This window comes from Siniperca chuatsi, linkage group LG21, assembly GCF_020085105.1.
Source record: "Siniperca chuatsi isolate FFG_IHB_CAS linkage group LG21, ASM2008510v1, whole genome shotgun sequence".
Classification (NCBI taxonomy): domain Eukaryota; kingdom Metazoa; phylum Chordata; class Actinopteri; order Centrarchiformes; family Sinipercidae; genus Siniperca; species Siniperca chuatsi.
This window is the reverse complement of record NC_058062.1, coordinates 22566379-22585569: the sequence shown is the minus strand read 5'-3', so window position 1 is coordinate 22585569 and position 19191 is coordinate 22566379. Positions and strand designations below refer to the sequence as shown.

The 19191-nt window shown below is 40.0% G+C and overlaps 1 protein-coding gene across 2 annotated transcripts in view; it reads left to right on the top strand.

The window, feature by feature from the left end:
• Positions 1–1369: 1369 nt before the first annotated feature.
• The window catches only part of fbxl16 (F-box and leucine-rich repeat protein 16), a 52684-nt gene continuing 34862 nt past the window's right edge, over positions 1370–19191 (top strand). Inside the window, exon 1 of one of the 2 annotated variants that reach the window (XM_044182150.1) lies at positions 1370–1770. The gene's annotated coding sequence lies outside the window, so the exon portion shown is untranslated. The remainder of the gene's footprint in view (positions 1771–19191) is intronic. The other variant, XM_044182151.1, reaches the window with a different exon arrangement.

Here is a 19191-nt window from a genome sequence, read left to right as displayed (position 1 = left end):
AATTTGGTAGTAATAAAAGGGAAAATAGAACTTAATGTTTCTATTTTTATTTGTTGATAAATTTCACATTTAAATGTGAAAGAGCATGGTGACATATAAATGTAAATGCAATAGACTGAGGGTGCTGTTTCTCTTATTGCATTTGAATATTGCCGACTGTCTAGCAGGTTAGTCTTTGAAAATGAAATGTCAGATGCCGTTTTTATTTTCAAATTGTTAGAAAATTGCATTTTAATTTTAATTGAGACTTAAATAATGCTTGCATAAATGGAAAACCAGGTTGTAGTCCTACAGCGGGGTACAACTTTGAAAATTAAATGTCAAACAGCTTTTCCATTTTCATTTTAATATGGTCATAGAATGCACATGTGAGTATGTGAAAATGATAATGCAATTTGGATTATTTCTTTTTCATTTTTACTCAAAGAACATACATATGTGTAAAATTATAATGCTATTGTGGAATTACATTTTCATTTTCAAGTTTACATTATCATTTTAATATAGTCCCTTATAGGCTTCCATACATGTAGTTGACAATGTTAAACATGTAGTACTGGGACATCTGGCCTTTCCAATGAAACCTCATTTGTCGGGGTGTGTCTATTTTGTTTCAGGTTAAAAAAAAGGTTTGAACAACTTTTTTAGCAGTTTTCAGTGACATGCAATAAATTTAACCTTTTAGTCAATGTCCTCTGTGGTGGACATGGGGACCAACTTAATCTATTTTATATTAAATGCAAGTTATAGTATAAGTATAGTTCATTTCAATATGGCTACTGTACCCCTTTATCCTTCCCTAAACATAAACCATTCATCAGCACACACACCATGGATGTATAAAGAGAACTGGATACAGTGTTGGAGGCGGGGCCCTGTTCATTCCTATGAAAGTTGCTCAGTGGTGCATAAAGCCAAAAAAGCCACTTCCCGCTGTAAAGTAAATTACCCGGATGACTGCATACTGCGCATGCACAAGAGACTTCCATCGGCTAACTTCCGGTTTTGTTATCGGACCAAATGGATCAAATACATGCATAGGATATACTGTATATATATATAATTAATATATATCAATCTTAATGTTGTGTTAATTTTCATATTACTGTTGTATTGTGTGCTGTCCAAATATTTGGACAAATCATATTTTCATGCTTTGGCAATGTTGTTGTTGACTTTTAACCCTTAGACTTTTGACACACATGCAGCAGGTAAAGCAGTTACCTGTGGTTCATTTATGCTATGAGTGTATTTGGGCTGCAGAACAATCAGAAGCTGCTGTTCAGGTTACATAAGAAGCAGACAGAGTGGCTACACAGCACTGCTCCAGCTGCCCTATCCTATCTCTTTAAATGAGACAGAGCTGTTCCGCTCTGTGTGTGTGTGTGTGCGTGTGTGTGTGTGTGTTTGTGTGTGTGGAGGAGAAATTACGAAACAGAGAGGGCCACTCTGTTGTGGAGGAGGACTAGGCGATCGAAAACACAACAGAGAAGATCTTTTGCTAAGCTTTTAACGGTTTTGCAGAGGAGTCTATGTATCGTCTGTCCTCTACGTTTGACTAATTCTGATTTTGGACCCGGGTGCTCTTCTTGTATCTATGGGCTCGATAAGCGCATCTCTCGTTAGGACATAACGGGCAGGGCTGCCTCCTAATCATTATTTAATTCGCCTTCTCTGCGCCGCAACATTGGCAGAAACCTGATCCAGAGGCAGCAGCAACAACAACGTGCTGATCATGGATTAGTGCTCGAGTGAATTTTCATCTGAGAGGTAAGGGATGCTGCGAAAATAAGGCCGGACGAGGATGTGTCCATGGGTGCAGAATGTGTGTGTAGCATGTCTGTGCTTGTGATGGATGATGGCATGGTGGGTTACGGCAGCAGCATCCACACTGCGGCTCCTCCGCCTCGACTGCAGAGAGCTCGGGGTGATGTGGGTGAATGGCGCTGTGTATTCCAGGTCTTTGTGTGCATGGTGGGGCCTTTGGGAGACGGAGCTGATCAGCCGCATCGAGCTGCGTATTATTAACATACACAATGACGTCAGTGTCTGTCCGTGACGCAACGTCTTCACCGTTCTCATTTGTGTAGCAATGTGATTTCTTTCTTTTTAGTCATTTTTTAACCAGGTGTTTTCTGTGTGTTTGTTGTGGTTACACCCCTGATGCTCTGTCAGCTCTTTTTCGGTCTCTGTAGGCTTCTTCCATGACATGTTTCTATACCTTCTAATGTTAAAGATGATAGAGTTAATGATCTTCACTGGACCCCTTAACATACAGTTTTCCTCCTTTTTATTAGTGTATAATCAATCACCTGAAAATAAGAGTCATTGTTTTTTCATTACCTTAGAATAAGCCATTTTTATCTACATAGGGAGCGGGTTCCCTTCCACGGAGGTTGCCATGTTGCACCGCCATGTTTCTACTGTAGCCCAGAACGGACAAACCCAACACTGGCTCTAGATAGGGCTGTTCGTGTTTTTCGCAGCCACCGTAGTTTCTTCTACACTCTCGGAAGGGGAGGGTAATGCGAGCAGTATTCAAATGGTTGCAAACTGCAATTTCACCGCTAGATGCCACTAAATCCTACACACTGGACCTTAAAGTAGCTTTAAGGTTGGAAAAATCCTCTTAGTATGTTTGAAAACTGGGATTTCCTGCAGAATTTTAGAGTTCTGTGGATTTGAACAGCGTTTGGATGCAAAGCATGAGTTTGTAATGACTGACACAATGATGGTGGTAGTAGTCTCCAAGCCCAAACTGAGATAACATCTATATCATTATGATATAATTTCAGTTCTTTTTTCAGACTTGACAAAGCTCCTCCAGGAGGGAGGTTGATTCAAGATGACGACAGGTGCGGTTGATATGTAGTGAGGTATAAGTTGTAGCAAGTTGGAAAGTGGCTAAACTATCAAGACACCGAAAAGAGACTTAAAAAAAAGACTGCAGACACTGTTTATACAGATATTGAGGCTTTTTATGGTCTGCTACACCTTTGCCTGTTACATCAGCCAAGAGCCCAAAACCAAAAAAAAGTGCATTGCGAAGACATGTGATATTTAGAAGACATGTCTAATGCTGACATTTTAAAAATAGTGGTTGTGCTTTCAAACTGTTATACCACCCTTGAGCAAAATATTTCCAAGAACATGGATGCCATTGCCTTGGTGTGTGAAGAGCTGGAAGAGGTGGAAATTTGAGAGAGAGAAAATTAAGAAAGCGTGAAAAGGATCCTGGAGCAAGTGTTGCAACTGTAAAAGAGAATTGAGAGTGCTGAGAACTATAGCATAAGATGGAATCTACGTCTGTATGGCATGAAAGTCAGCTACAGACAATGTGAAAACATAAAACTTCTTGCATTATTCTTGCCTGAGGAAAAGAAAAAGATCAGTTGTTGAATCTGTGCATAGAGTAGGTGTGCTCTGTGATAATGCAGTTTGAGCAGATATTTTGCAGTTCACCATGCGCAGTTTCATTAACAAAATACAGATGATATCTCAGGATAACAGGATGCTGAACAGCGGAAAATGCAAGTTAAGGTGGACTAAACACTCAGACAAGCTAAAAAGAAACAGGCAAGGAAAGCATGCCGGTTTTCGCGTACCAGACACATATCAGAATCAGAAATACTTTATTGATCCCCGAAGGGAAACTCTTTGTTACAGCAGCTCGCCTTTACGTCAGTGCACACAGGAGAAAGTACTAGCAAACAATATAATACAATACACTATAAAAACAAGTCAGAAAATAAATTAAGTACCGGATTGCACAGGAGTAATACACAGAATATTGCACAATTATTTCAAGTATGGCAGAGATGTAATGATCAATGTCCAGTTTAGTGACCTAGGGTCATACAGACTAACACTTAGGAGGGAGGAGTTAAAGAGTTTGATGACCACAGGCAGGAATGACTTCCTGTGGCACTCTGTGGTGCTTTTTGGTGGGATGAATCTTCCGCTGAAGGTACTCCTTTGCTTGACCAGCACGTCATGTAGTGGGTGGGAGACACTGTCCAAGATAGCACGTATTTTGGCCAGCATCCTCCTCTCTGACACCACCGCCAGAGAGTCCAGCTCCACCCCCACAATGTCACTGGCCTTACGGATCAGTTTGTTGAGTCTGTTGACGTCCGCTACCTTCAACCTGCTGCCCCAGCACGCAACAGCATACAGGATAGCACTGGCCACCACAGACTCATAAAACATCTTCAGCATTGTCCGGCAGATGTTGAAGGACCTCAGCCTCCTCAGAAAATAGAGGCGGCTCTGGCCCTTCCTGTAAACACCTTGAGTGTTCTTGGCCCAGTCCAGTTTATTGTTTAAGTGTACTCCCAGGTACTTGCAATCCTCTACAATGTCCACACTGACCCCCTGGATGGAAACCGGGGTCACTGGTGCCTTGGCCCTCCATAGATCCACAACCAGCTCCTTAGACTTTGTCGCATTGAGCTGCAGATGGTTCTGCTCACACCATGAGACAAAGTTACCCACCACAGCCCTGTACTCAGACTCATCACCACCGCTGATACATCCCACCACAGCAGAGTCATCAGAAAACTTCTGAAGGTGGCAGGACTCTGTGTGGTAGCTGAAGTCCGTGGTGTAGATGGTGAAGAGGAAGGGAGAGAGGACAGTCCCCTGAAGGGCCCCAGTGTTGCTGACCACGCTGTCCGACACACAGTGCTGCAGGCGCACATGCTGTGGTCGGCCAGTTAGGTAGTCCACAATTCAGGACACAAGGGGGGCATCCACCTGCATCGCTGCCAGCTTCTTCCCCCAGCAGGGCTGGCTGGATGGTGTTGAAAGCACTGGAGAAGTCAAAAAACATGATCCTGACCGTGCTTGCCGGCTTGTCCAGGTGGGTGTGGATGCGGATGATGGCATCCTCAGCTCCCAGCCAGCCATATTGACCCATATTGACGAGAAGGTGACTACCTTCTTGCAATGGATAGAGGAACTTTCTCCAAGCTCTAACCAAAGGTACTATGACATGAACCACAGTGGTATTGACTACCAATTAATAACTCTACATGGTTCAGCTTTGGAATATGTTTAAAATGGTACCTGTAGTTGATGTTCACTGTTATAGGTACTTTTCATAGGAATTTATTTTTCTTGCAGACATCAAGCTAGAGTTCTTTTGAAAGCAACATCATCAGAGTTTTTTTAAAGACCTTTATTAAAATCAATAAGCGACTCAAATCACTAATTTTATGACTCAATTTAAGTTTGGCGCATCAAATTTATGCTCTATTAATGTAAAGGGACTATGTGACAGCACAAAAAGTAAAGCAGTTTTCATCTTTTGTAATGTAGAAATAATTTTCTTACAAGAAACATATTCATGCAGTAGTGATGAACAATTTTGGTGATCTCAATGGGGTTCTCAAGTTTATTTTTCTCATAAAACACATCATTCAGCTGGAGTTGCTGTGCTCTTAGATTTAGTGGTGATATATTGGAGTCTTGAGGTTTCAGTGGAAGGACGCTGGATTATCTTGATCTTAAAGTTTGTAATGTTTATAGACCTAATAGGATACCTCGAGCAAGAAATATTTTACATGCTCTCTTTAAAGGTGGGGTATGCGATTCTAATCCACTAGCGAATATCTCCTCACGTCCGCTAGCTGTCCGTTCTGCGTGTGTTCGCTGAAATATACACAGCCCTGGCTCTGTAAATGCTAAACAAACAAAACGCTATTCCAGCCATGATTTGTGTGTCAGATAATGTTAAATCACTTGCCCACGGACATTCAGCTTACTTTCTTATTTGCCAAGCTATGTTGTTGTTGTGATGTTAGCTATAGTAGCAGGAGAGTTGTGAGTATTGCTGTCTGGAGCTGGTTTGCTGGCTCTGAGAAACCATCTCATCCTCTCTGCATGTTAGCTTCACAGCAGCAACTGTAGCGACAGTTTGCTAACCCACAACCTAGCTAACGTTAGTTATATTACTTGCTGTGTTGTTGTTCACTCTATATCATGGTATTTGTCATTGTATTAGATTTCTCCAGAATCGTATACCCCACCTTTAAAGCTGATAAATTATTAATAAAGATGCTGTTCTAATCATCAGAGGAGACTTCAGTGATGCTCCAGATGACCAAATGGATTTCTGCCACCAAGATCTACATTATCCTCAGGTTTTAAACCTACCTGATTGTTACGATTGCACGTTTTGCTTTCAGACACTCTTAAGGTCTTTTCAACCAAATGCGAATAATTGCAGATATTTTGTTTTTTGCAGATGGTTTGAGTTCTGCTAATGTCAGATGCTGATTAAAACAAGCTAACCGATAAGACTTTTGCTCATGTGATCAATACATTTTCTTGACTGTTGTCATAGTGGACAATATCATAATTCCGTTATTCATACTGTCACACAACATAGACATGGATATTGGTCGATTGATCCATTTGGTCTCGCAACATAGTGCCCTTTTTGACAAACATAGTAAAGATTATAAAGACAACAAATATAAAGAGAAGATCTACGGAAGCCTAGCAGTTGAACTTGATTGTGAAGGTGAGTACGCTACAAAAGAGGGGTAAACATACTTTGTTGTCAAAGGAACGTATAGCGAACCATTCATTTCCAAGTGCATTAGCTAACATTATGCTATGGACATCATGCATTTCAGAAATTACATGTAGTCGTTGTGAAAGGTTATCATATAGGATAACGATAGCATTACATCAATTATTTCTGTTGTACACGGTCTGGTGCCAAGATAGTTGGCTAGCATAATTGCTAGCTAGCAGCAAAACATACATTTGTTGGCTGTTGTTTTAATGTAATGTGTGTACCGTGGTCTACTTTACTGTTTAACAGTTTAGTGGAAAAGGTCCAGAAAAGATGGAAACCTCGTATATGTACGTTAAGAGGGGGAAAGAGGATAAATCAACAAAGAGTGGACAGGCAGGAGGAAAACCAAAGAAGCAATGGAAACACATGATCTCAATGTCTTTCCTTGAGAAATCTGCTATTATACGCTGACCATTATAAACAGACCATTAATCCTTGTATTAAAGGACATGTTTCACAAATAATAAACACATACATATGATAGCACATTTAGATTTATGCTTTAAATGCAAACATATACTAACACCCTCTGTTCAGTCCAGTAATGAATGATGAAAATCAGTTCAATGAAGCTCAGCATTTACACTATACACAGTGTTGCACCCACAGGGCACAACGTAGGCAGGAGAGGAGGGAGGACGACATCTTGGTCTACCTGAGCAGTTTGGCCCCTGCATTAAAAAGGCGGCCTCCACAGAAGCAGGCCTTTGTAAAAATTTTATTTCAGGACATCTATTATCAAGCCGAATACAGTCAAAATTTTTGCAAGACCTATGTGGTGAAATATAGGTGTATATATTTCTGATAAATTATTTTAAAAATTGATTAATTAAATGTTTATTTGCATGTGTCATTTGAAGGGGCAAAGTTCTGAAATTAAATAGAACTGTCTGCAGCCCATGGTGGTGGGTGATTATTATTTATTGCCATATGCTAGCATCTGAGGCAAGATCTTGATCAGTTCAATTCAATTAAATGTTATTTATATAGCCCCAATTCATAACAGAAGTTATCTCATTGCACTTTTCCTATAGAGCAGGTCTAGACCATACTCTTTATAATATTATTTACAGGGACCCAACAAATCTCACCATGAGCAAGCACTTGGTGACAGCGGCAAGGAAAAACTTCCTTTTAAAAGGCAGAAACCTCAAGCAGAACCAGACTCAATGGTGGGCGGCCGTCCACCGCTGCTGTGTTGGGTTTGGGAGAGAGAGAGAGAGAGAAGGGAGTGGGGGAGAGGGAGAGGGAAGCACAATGCAAATACCACTTAGAATTTTAAAATTGTAATAATGTAATGATAGTGATAATATTAATATTAATAAATTAATAGGAATGCAGTCATAGGCATAATAATGACAATAATAATAACCGAGCCAATAACAACAACTGTAGTAGCAGTTGTCGAGCAGGAACACTGGGGCAGCAGGTGGCCCACAACCACAGATCCAGTCTCTGCAGTTCCGGAGGTAGAAGTACCTGCTGAAAGTGACAGAAGGAGAGAGGAGAGAAACGAAAAAGCACAAAACTACGGGGAGAGAACATGTCGAGTTAGTAGCATGCAGTAATGAGATAAAAATGCATACAGATGGGGAGGGAGAGGAAGAGAGAGGAAAGAGGTGCATCATGGGAAGTCTCATGGCAGTCTAGGCCTATAGCAGCATAGGATGGTTCAGGACTCACCCAAGCCAGCCCTAAATATAAGCTCTATTAAAGAGGAAAGTCTTAGTCTAAAGTCTTAGTGGGATGTGATTCCACAGGAGAGGATCTTGATAACCGAAGGCACTGGCTCCCATTCTACTTTTGGAGTCTCTAGGAACCACAAGTAACCCTGCATTCTGGGAGTGCAGTGTTCTAGTCGGGTAATATGGTATTATGAGATCCTTAAGATATGATTGTGCCTGACCATAATGAGCTTTGTAGGTGAGGAGAAGGATTTTAAATTCTATTCTGGATTTTACAGAGAGCCAGTGCGGAGAAGCTAATATTGGAGAAATGTGATCTCTTTTCCTAGTTCTTGTCAGTACATGTGCCGCAGCATTCTGGATCAACTGGAGAGTCTTAAGGGACTTAATTGGGCAGCCTGATAATAAGGAATTGCAATAGTCCAACCTAGAAGTAACAAATGCATGGACTAGTTTTTCGGCATAATTTTGAGACAGGATGTGCCTGATTTTTGCAATGTTGCGTAGCTGAAAGAAGGCAGTCCTTGAAGTTTGTTTCATGGGGAAGTTAAAGGATAAATCCTGATCAAAAATAACTTCAAGGTTCCTTACGGTGGTGTTGGAGGCCAGGCCATCTACAGTAACTATATCTTTAGATAATGTGTCTCGAAGGTGTTTGGGGCCAAGTACAATAACTTCAGTTTTGTCCGAGTTCAACATTAGAAAATTGCAGGTCATCCAGGTATTTATGTCTTTTAGGCATGCTAGAAGTTTAGCTAACTGGTTAGTTTCGTCTGGCTTGATCGATAGATATAATTGGATATCATCCGCATAACGATGAAAGTTTATGGAGTGTTTCCTAATAATATTGCCCAGAAGAAGCATAAATAAGGTGAACAGAATCGGTCCAAGCACAGAACGTGCACAGAGGACTCAGCGTTAACATGTACAAACTGAGATTGATCTGATAGATAGGATTTAAACCAGCTTAGTGTGGCTCCTTTCATGCCAATTACATGTTCCAGTCTCTGTAATAGGATGTGATGGTCAATGGTGTCGAACGCAGCACTAAGATAAGACAAATACAGAGTCAAGTCTATTGTCTGATGCAATTAAAAGGTCATTTGTAATTTTCACCAGTGCTATCTGTGCTATGATGCACTCTAAATCCTGACTGAAAATCCTCAAATAAACTATTGTTATTTAGAAAGTCACACAACTGATTGGCGATTGCTTTCTCAAGGATCTTAGAGAGAAAGGGAAGGTTAGATATAGGTCTATAGTTGGCTAAAACCCCTTGATCAAGAGTGGGCTTTTTAAGAAGCGGTTTAATTACAGCTACTTTAAAGGATTGTGGTACATAGCCAGTTAATAAAGACATATTGATCATGTCCAGTAACGAAGTGCTAACTAAGGGTAAAACATCTTTAAGCAGCCTAGCTGGAATGGGGTCTAAGAGACAGGTTGATGGTTTAGATAAATTAATCGTTGAACTTAGTTGAAAAAGGTCGATAGGAGCAAAACAGTCAAATATATATCAGGTTTTACAGTTGTTTCTAAGGTTCCTGTACAACCTACTAAATACAACCCCTTTGAGCCTTGCACCTTACTTTGTGCCCAGATTATGCGCTGTTTAACTAGCAAAAGTGGAGCTGGACACGCACCATGCACTTTAGAATATGCGCAATAGATTTTAATAGAGTTTAAATAGGGCTCAGTCTTCTCATTCTTCTGCTCTTGCTATGTCAGCTTGTTTGTAGGACCTTCTCAATACAGAGAACATGTTTAAACATGTTGGAACTTGGCAAGTTGAACTCATTAGTTCAACCTTGCAAGAATGGGAGGACCCACTAATTTGTAACTGGAACAACAGGGTTTTTTCTGAAGCCACCTCAGCTGGATTTAGTTTATCATACTTCAACATGTCTGTACACCTGGTATCCTCAATTACTGTATATTTACACTAAACTCACCACAATGGATGCACTTCCCAAGGCCTTTGTTTGAGAAGGGTGAGGAGTGGCTTTTTTTCCAATGTGTGAGTGACCTCCTGGACCACGACTTTGGACTCACGTCCTTCCCCTGAAGGTTGCTCAGCCATTTTGTCCTTTTCTTTGTTCCGCCTGTGTAGTGAATACATCGATTAGCATTTTAATGTATTTAAGTTAAAGCAACTTTTTTTTCCCGTCTATCCAGTTTTCATAAACATTTTCACGTTTTGTAATTCTGTCAGATCCCCATCTTATTCTTTGCCACAACTCTCCAAGGTTTGAAAAGGAAAAAAAAAACATTCTAAAACAGCAATAGACAAAGACACACATAGTGACAAACACCATCATTTATGTTTGTTTTGATGCGTCTGGAAGGCTTATCCTATAGGATTGGTTTGTTGTGTCGTGTTTTTTTGTTCTAGTAGTAGCGCTAGTTTTATTCAGCATTGTGCTATTCTCTTTTGTGATTTCTGCAATTAACTTTTTTTTCTGTAGATCAAGCTGTTTAAGATTCTGCATTTTCAGCACTCTTCAACCAAAATAAACTTACTGGCATCACACATACTGCCTGCAAAATCATCTGCCTTCCCACACCCAATCTTTCAGATATGAACAACGGAGTCATCACACACCTAGCACTCACAATAGCAAATTACACTGCTCACCCCCTCAATTAACACTTCACATTACTACCATCTGGTCAGAGATAGAGGACCATAAAATGGAGAAGAGTTTTGTCTCTTCTGCCATAGCAGAAGTGAGCTGGGATACAGTTTATGTATTGTCCATATCTGTATGTTTCTGTGTTGTACTGGCTGTGAAAAAATATTATTTTTATGGTAAAACAAGTTTTATACTCTTGGTACCAGCTATTGTACTCTATGTACTCCACAGGTCTAGTAAACTCATTCTCTGACCTTCTACTAAAATAAAATCCCTGTCAATCCTCTCTCAATTCACTTTCCAATTAATTTGTGCTGCGGTAATTTCCAGTCACCGGTGTGTGTTACTAGTAGTGTATTTTTGCTGCTCTAGCTCATCACAGTTCATTTTGTTCAATTCTTTATTATAGTGACTAACTTTCTGATATACATTTAAACGTACACTAGTAACTCTGGACTGACCAGAGGTAGATCCTGTTAGCTGTCCCAGGGAGAAACCAGGGAGGCTGGGTGACTATCCGAAGGAAGCATAGCCCTAAGCAGACGCTCACGGTTCACCACCAACCTGTTTAACTTTCTAACAAGTTCTCCCCACTCAGCGACACACCCGCTGAGAAACCAACTCTGATTATTGGCAGCTCCATTTTGGAGGGCCAAGTGGTAGACTTCGGGCGGACGGCCTGGGGGCTGGACATGTGCGGAGCTGGGGCTGGAAATGTACGGAGCTGCGGACCTCGGGCGGATGGCCCGGGGGCTGGACTTGTGTGGAGAGCAACACCTGAGGTTTGCATCGGAGACCAAAAACATCTGGAAGCCTGGCGGAATGCCGGCTGCGCAGGCAGAAGGTCACTGGAGGCCGGCGGCGTAGACGAAACCCTTCTGGAGGCCGGTGGCGAAGACGGAACCCTTCTGGAGGCTGGCGGCGAAGGCGGATCCCTTCTGGGGAGTTGGTGTGCTACGATCCAGCAGACGGTTCGGCCACTTGCTGCCCCCGTGTTCCTGCTCAACTACTGCTACTACAGTTGATGTTATTGGCTCTGTTACTGTCATTATTTTTCCTATAGCTGTAATTCCTATTATTATTATTATTATTATTATTAAAACCTAACACGGCAGCGGTGGATGGCCGCCCACCATTGAGTCTAGTTCTATCCTATATCTGCCTGTCAAAAGGAAGTTTTTTCTTGCCACTAGTCCAAATGCTCGCTCATGGAGGGATTTGTTCGGTCTCTGTAAATAATATTATAAAGAGTACGGTCTAGACCTGCTCTATAGGAAAAGTGCAATGTTATGAACTTATGTGCAATGTTATGAACTGGCGCTATATAAATAAAATTGAATTGCATTGAATTCAGTCAACATTCTATCCAAGTCATTCCCGTTGGTGTAAGGAGAGTAAATCAGACCCCTACAATGATTAAATATATTATTGTATTATTGTAAGTATTGGGTAAACAAATAATTTGGGAGAGCGAATCACATGCCTACTTCTTCCCACAGGTCCTGCATAGGCCTATGTCTTTTTCACAGTGTTTCCCCTCTGTTTCCCCTCTTTTTTGTCTTTGTTATTTTTTTAAACACTGTGGGCATTCTGTATATCTCTTTGTTCTTTGTGTTTCCTCTCTTTTTTGTCTTTTTTTTTAAACACCAGCCCCCCTCTCTCATTGGCCATTTTCTCTAATCTTCTTTTCTCTATTTCTCTGTAACCTGAAACATTAGAACCCTTAGAAGATATTCCTAGATTATAAAAATGTAAGATGTTAATGTTATGTTTTCCCGTTTGGCCCTGTTGGCTCACTGTTACTATAAATAAATACAGACACAATGATGAAGAAGTTAGTTTATATTAGTTTACTGTCACAATAGGTTCTGTTCAAGGTTTCTGCCTGTTAAAGGGAAAATTTTCCTTGCCTCCATCGCCAAATGCTTGCACATGGTGGGAATTATTGGGTCTCTGTAAATAATATTATAAAGAGTACGGTCCAGACCTGATCTATATGAAAAGTGCAATGAGATAACTTCTGTTATGAATTGGCGCTATATAAATTTACTGTGAAATCTCGAAAGCAGCTGAAGCCTTTTATTTCAGAATTTCCCCTGCTTTCTTCCAAGTTGCAAGTCCCAATCTCTGATGCACTGTGTTTGCATGTTTGCTCTGTTAGAAATCACTCTTTCATGCTTCTTATTTTATCTGTAGTGTAAAACGTATGCCTAAATTCTTTCTGAATGTGTGCACTTGATTGAGCAGCATCTTCTTACCATTTTAACAGTGTTTTCTATGTTTTTTCCCATGTGAAGGCACAATGACAGATGCTTGCTCTTGTTTGATTCAGGAGGGAGTGACCGTGGTGACTTTGTGAATGGTTACATCACTGTGTGGCCTGTTATTGAAGGATGAGTTAACACTGTATTCATTGACAGCGATAAAGGCCAGACATCCACAGCTGCAGAATAAAACAGTTATCTCACCATCTCATTAATAATGCGAAGATATAAAGAAAGATCACAGACAAGAATGACTGAGCTTGATATTATATTTAAATGCTGCATACTCTTAAATACATTTGCATTAAATCAAATTATCCACCAAACTAACAGAGGGTGGGGGTCTGATCAGGGGCCCACAGCTCACCGTTGCCCTGCACCACTTAAGACTACATCTACAGTATGCTGTCTAATTTTTAAAACGCTGTTTTTGTGTGAAAATGACTTGCGTCCACACTAGTGTTTCCTGGTCATTTTAGTAGAGTCCACAGTAAAACACCTGGACAACATGAAAACAACAGAATCTCTTCTATTTTGTCCTCTTTTCAGTTGGCAAACAGCAAACTGCATCACAGCCAACATCTGGTAAGGAGTGGGACAGACAGCCCGGCTGACCAAATCACTATTTCATGATCACATCATCATCTGACAAAATCAACATAAATACAGGTTGACAACGGTTGTGCTGTATCATTGGCTATATTGACATGAGTGAACACAGACAGTGATCACAGAGAAATAAATGACAGACAGTTGTCTTCTTAACTTCACTGCTACACAGCCGACTGTCTGGGAAGCTACAAACAAAGCTGGTTACTCTGCCGAGTGACAGCTCGTTAAACCTTGGGTCAGTCTCCTCGTGCTGTGGTCACCTATGCTGTCTTTTCATACAGCCGAACTCATGATATAGTTATTCTCATTTAGATATTTGTCTATTTCTGTTGTCAGACAACAGAATGAGTATGAAATAGTTATATAATCGTTTCTCATAAATACTACCTGTTAATCAGCAGTCATTCCCAAGCTGCAATGACAAAATCATCATCAATACAGGTTAATGACAACAGCTCTGCTGTGTATTCAGCTATAGTGACAATGAAAATGAACAATCACAGAGAAAGTTAGAGGCGACTAAATGTTGTCTTCTTAACTGCAAATGACCCTCACTGGACAGCTTTTGTCATCATTTTGGAAACGCTCTGTTTACCTTGTACACACTGAAACACCAAGCTGGCATTTTAAGATTTATGTACTCTGGGAAAGCTGTTTTTGGCAAGGCAATTTTAGTCTGGATGGGGGGCTGAAATGAAGAGAAAAAGTTCTGTTTGCAAATTCAGCTGGAGTTGTGTGGATGTGTTATAATCTGGCCCTGGGTGTAGCTCAATTGGTAGAGCGATGGGTCAGTAATTTAAAGGGTTGGTGGTTCATTCTTTGGCTCCACTTCTTGAAGTGTCCTTGAGCAAGATGCTGAACCCCGAAGTGTTTGTATAGGAAACTATGTAAGTTGTTTTGAACAAAAAAATGTTTTCGGTCCCTGGCAGTGCGAGGGACCTATTCTTTTTGTAGGGATTATTATTATTATTATTATTAGGGCCAGACAACCAGAGGTGCCAGGGCCAATGGTGCAAGTAACCTATTATTTTTCTAGGGGTTATTAGGCCCGAGCACTTTCAGTTTCGGGGCCAATGGTCCCTGGTTCTGAAAGTGCCAGGAACCTATTGTTTTTCTAGGGATTATTAGGGCCCAAGCTATAAAGTGCCAAGGGCATTGGTCCCTGGCACTGACAGTGCATGGAACCTATTGGTTTTCTAGGGATTATTATTATTATTATTATTATTATTATTAATAATAATAATAATAATAATAATAATAATAATAATAATAATAATAATAATAATAATAATAATAGGGCCTGAGAACAAAAGTGCCAGGGCTAACGGCAACATGGCACGTTGCCTCTATAGCGTCCCCTAATTACTTTTAGCATTCAAACACATTTTGACGCCTTTGGTATACACGAAAACTCAAGAAACTTGGTAAACACATCAGAACCTGTGAACATTGCAAGAATATAGTGACTAGGTTCATGCATGTTTAGCGGGCTTCGAAGCGCCCCCTAATGTGTGGCAGGCCTTAGCTGGAAGCTCTCTAATATTCACCAGATTTCATACACACATTCTTCTAATCATTTCGGACATATTTCACTTTGGCTTCATTAACTTTCGTCCAACCGGAAGTCCAGCGTAAAAGTACCAGCGGTGCTAGGAACCCTATTGAAATTGCTCAGATTTTTTTAAATTATTATTATTTTTATTTCTTCTTTGGTGAAAGTGGTACTGCAGCCTACACCATAAGAGTGCAATTCACAGGGGAGGTATAGACTGGTGCACACAACTCACTGACACATGTCCACCAGCAGATGGTACTCTAATCAAGGTAAACGCATTTTGGCCAGTAACTCCCACATCTCAATCTCTTTTCCGTTGTAACTCAACTGTACATTGCCCAATCTTCTTGGGCTATAATCTTTTTTTACTGCCAAAATATTTAATATGAATATCAATTATGAACTCATACAGCTACTGAGTCTTTTGTGGCAGCAGCACTGGTGACTAACACCTAGTTGACTGACTATGGAATGTTTGTTCACTTTTATTTGGAATGTAAAGAACTACAACACAGGAGGAGAATAGAGAGAGAACACAAGGAGAACAAGGAGGCAGACAACACAGGACTAGAACAGGGAGGTTAGATTTTTACATGTCAGTATTGATTCATTGCGCCACCTACTGGCAACCGGTAGCACTACTGGCAATAGGATGCAAGCCATATGTAACAAACATTATTCGATTTACATGAAATTTATATTGCTTCCCCCAGCCCACATGTCAAAGTGTCCTTTGGCAAGATACTGAACCCCGAATTGCTCCCAAGGGTTGTGCCTTCGATGTGAGTGTGTTTGAATGAGTTAGTTTGGTTTAGTTAGTTTGGACTGATGAGCACTTTCCATCAGTGAATCAATGTGTGTGAATGGGGTGAATGTGATATGTAATGTGAAGCGCTTTGAGTGGTCAGAAGACTAGAAAGGCGCTATACAAGTACAGTCCATTTACCATTTACCATATGTCAAACGGTGAGTCTGCAGTGATATTCAATATCTTGCTGTAATTAGTACTGTATGCACAACATTTTCTATTTCATCTCATTTTTAAACACATCCCCAGGTGGCCATGTCCTACTTGCCAACAATGTAGCAATTCATGCATGTGGTATGTTTTCAAGTGCTTATTGAGGTCATATTAAGTCGAAGGTTGCCTATTGTCTTCCTTTTATTTTTCTCTGCTAAAAGTGTTTGTGCAGCAAAAACCGTCTGACATAGAAATACCAAAATTGGCAGGTGGGTTGCAAATTCCACCCATTACTCAGGCACATATTATGACAATCATTGACCTCAGGTGACACTGTAATAACCAAGTTTACATTTTCGCAATTATTTCAAAAACAGCTTGGCCTAGAGTCAAAATTCTTTCATCATTTTAATCTTGCATGTCATTTTCATCTGGCTCAAAATTTTCTCAAAATTGTACATTCGACATCTCATCAGAAACCGCTGGGCAAATTGTCCCAAAACTTAGTCAGGATACTCTACAGACTTCACTGATCTTAAGTTGTTGAAGAAATTTCGATATTGCCATCAGTTTCAATTATACAAGCCAATCAATTTTTTATTAAAATAGCAACAACTGTCGTGAAGCACATCTTCACTGAAGGTCATAAGCTACATTAAATGTTTCTGAATGTAGATTTATGTGGGGTTTTTTTGGAGATCATTTTTTTGGCATTTCTGCTTTATTTGATAGTGATAGAGACAAGAAAGGCCGGGGAGAGAGAGGTGATGACACAAAATACTTTTATGAACTCCTAGCACATTTACAGGATCCACCTCAAATTTTGTCAGTGAAATCAGGATATTAGGAAGCTTTTGAGTTCCCATGGAACACCGTTGCCATGGCGAGCCGGACAATTTGCATGTTTTGCCATGAAACAGGAAGCTGTTGTAATTCGACGGTACATTATCAAATCTGCCCCAAACTTTACATTTGATAAGATCCAGGCCTCAAGATGTCTACATGCCAATACTGACTGCGTTTTCTCTGGCGCCACAGAGTGAACATAGGAAATTATATTTAACTCTTTCATGCAACGTACAATATTCATGAAAATGTATATCCATGAGAGGCGACCTCCAGTAAATGTATTTGCTGCATTAATATTTCACTTATGCAGCACCGCCTACTGACAAAAGGAAGTAAAGCCTAGGTGGCATGTACTTCATCAAATGTATACAAAATTTCCATTATGTCATCTCCAGAGCCATGTACTCCACACAGGAAATAATATTTTCAGTCATGCAGTGTCCAATAGACACAAATATTCAGAGCTGTATCCACCAACCTCTAGTAACAACACCACAGCAACCTCAGCCCACCAACGTGCACAGCTTAATTATACATAAAATTCGATCAAGAGAAGACTTTTTGTGTATATGGAATTTAGCCATTAAAATTATGAGACTTACAACAAGAGTTGTTGCATTCAAATTTGGTTGTAATGTTTTTACTACTAATTACAACAGAACACATGCCTATGAAAAGACACGCCTCCATCACGTAGCTGTCCTTACATTAGAAAAAAGAAGGAAATAAATAAAGTTAGTTGTAGTAGATAACTTGCTATAGATATTATATTTTTCAACTTAATCAAATTGAACATTAAGTTAGACAGATTTTTTTTTGTTTTACAATGTAGTCAGTTGTCAGTATTTCTGGTGTTAAGGGTTTTTATTGTGAGGAGCCGGATGTCTGTTAATGTTGCTTCTGGTGGAACAGGCAGCAGAGCCTGCAGATGCTTTAGCATCTTTGCCTGACAGAGACACACTAGCTACATAACATACGTCTGACATAACAGATGGAGGAATGGTAGATTTTGCTGTAGCTGTGCATTCATTACCTTACGATGACCTTGCAACATTTTACTTTAGCCCAGCCTGTTACATCTGAGTGAATATCTTCTTCATCTGTTCCCTGATGGGTTATCCTGACATTGTTCTGAAACATGTCTGCTTTTTGATATGTTTCACAGTGCTTGCTGTAGCCAGTCTAGTTGACAACATTGTTGAATTATGTAATGAATGAACCTCGGTGATGCTACAGTGGAGGAAGTCTCCATTTGCTAAGGGACCATCAACAAATACTATAAATTGATCAAATTTAAAATGCTGCTCGATGTGGTCATATTGAAAAGTGCTCTTGATCACTTATAGACAGTATGAACATATAAGTAGATGCATGTGTAAATGGATGGTGTCAGTAGAGTGGGACAAAGAGATGCTGTTTTGTGTGAAGCCCTATAGTCAGCATGTTACATAACTGAGTGGTTTGAGCCTGTGAGCTGTCCTCCTGCAGCTGATACAGCGAGATCACAGAGACGCCCAGCTCTGATGAATGCAAACAACAAAAGAGAAGTAGCCTATTCAAACAGCATGCTGATAATAGTTACAACATTTTGACTAACAGCAAACTTGTTTTCAAAACCAAATATGTCCTTGTAAAAACTGCTCAAATGTGATGATTTACTACTTTTCTCTGTTTTATATCATAAATTGAATGTTTTTTGTCATCGATGGTCAGGCAAAATAGATAATTTGAATATGCAATTTTATATCATTATGTTGATGTAAATCTTGATATAGTACTATATAGTTTTGGAATATCAATTGACAAACATGAGAGAGGAAGTTCCTTCTTCACCACACTGATGCAAAAATATTGTAAATCAAATAGTGCCATAAATCAGAGCTGCTTATTGATTTGCAACATTTCTTACAATGGTCTAACACAACCACAGATATTAAAAGGAGAAATACCACAGTATGAACGGTATGGCAAATGACAAATTTATACTGTCTCATGGTCTTATATATCGTCATATTGCTTAACTCTAATTTCAAAGTAATACTCCCC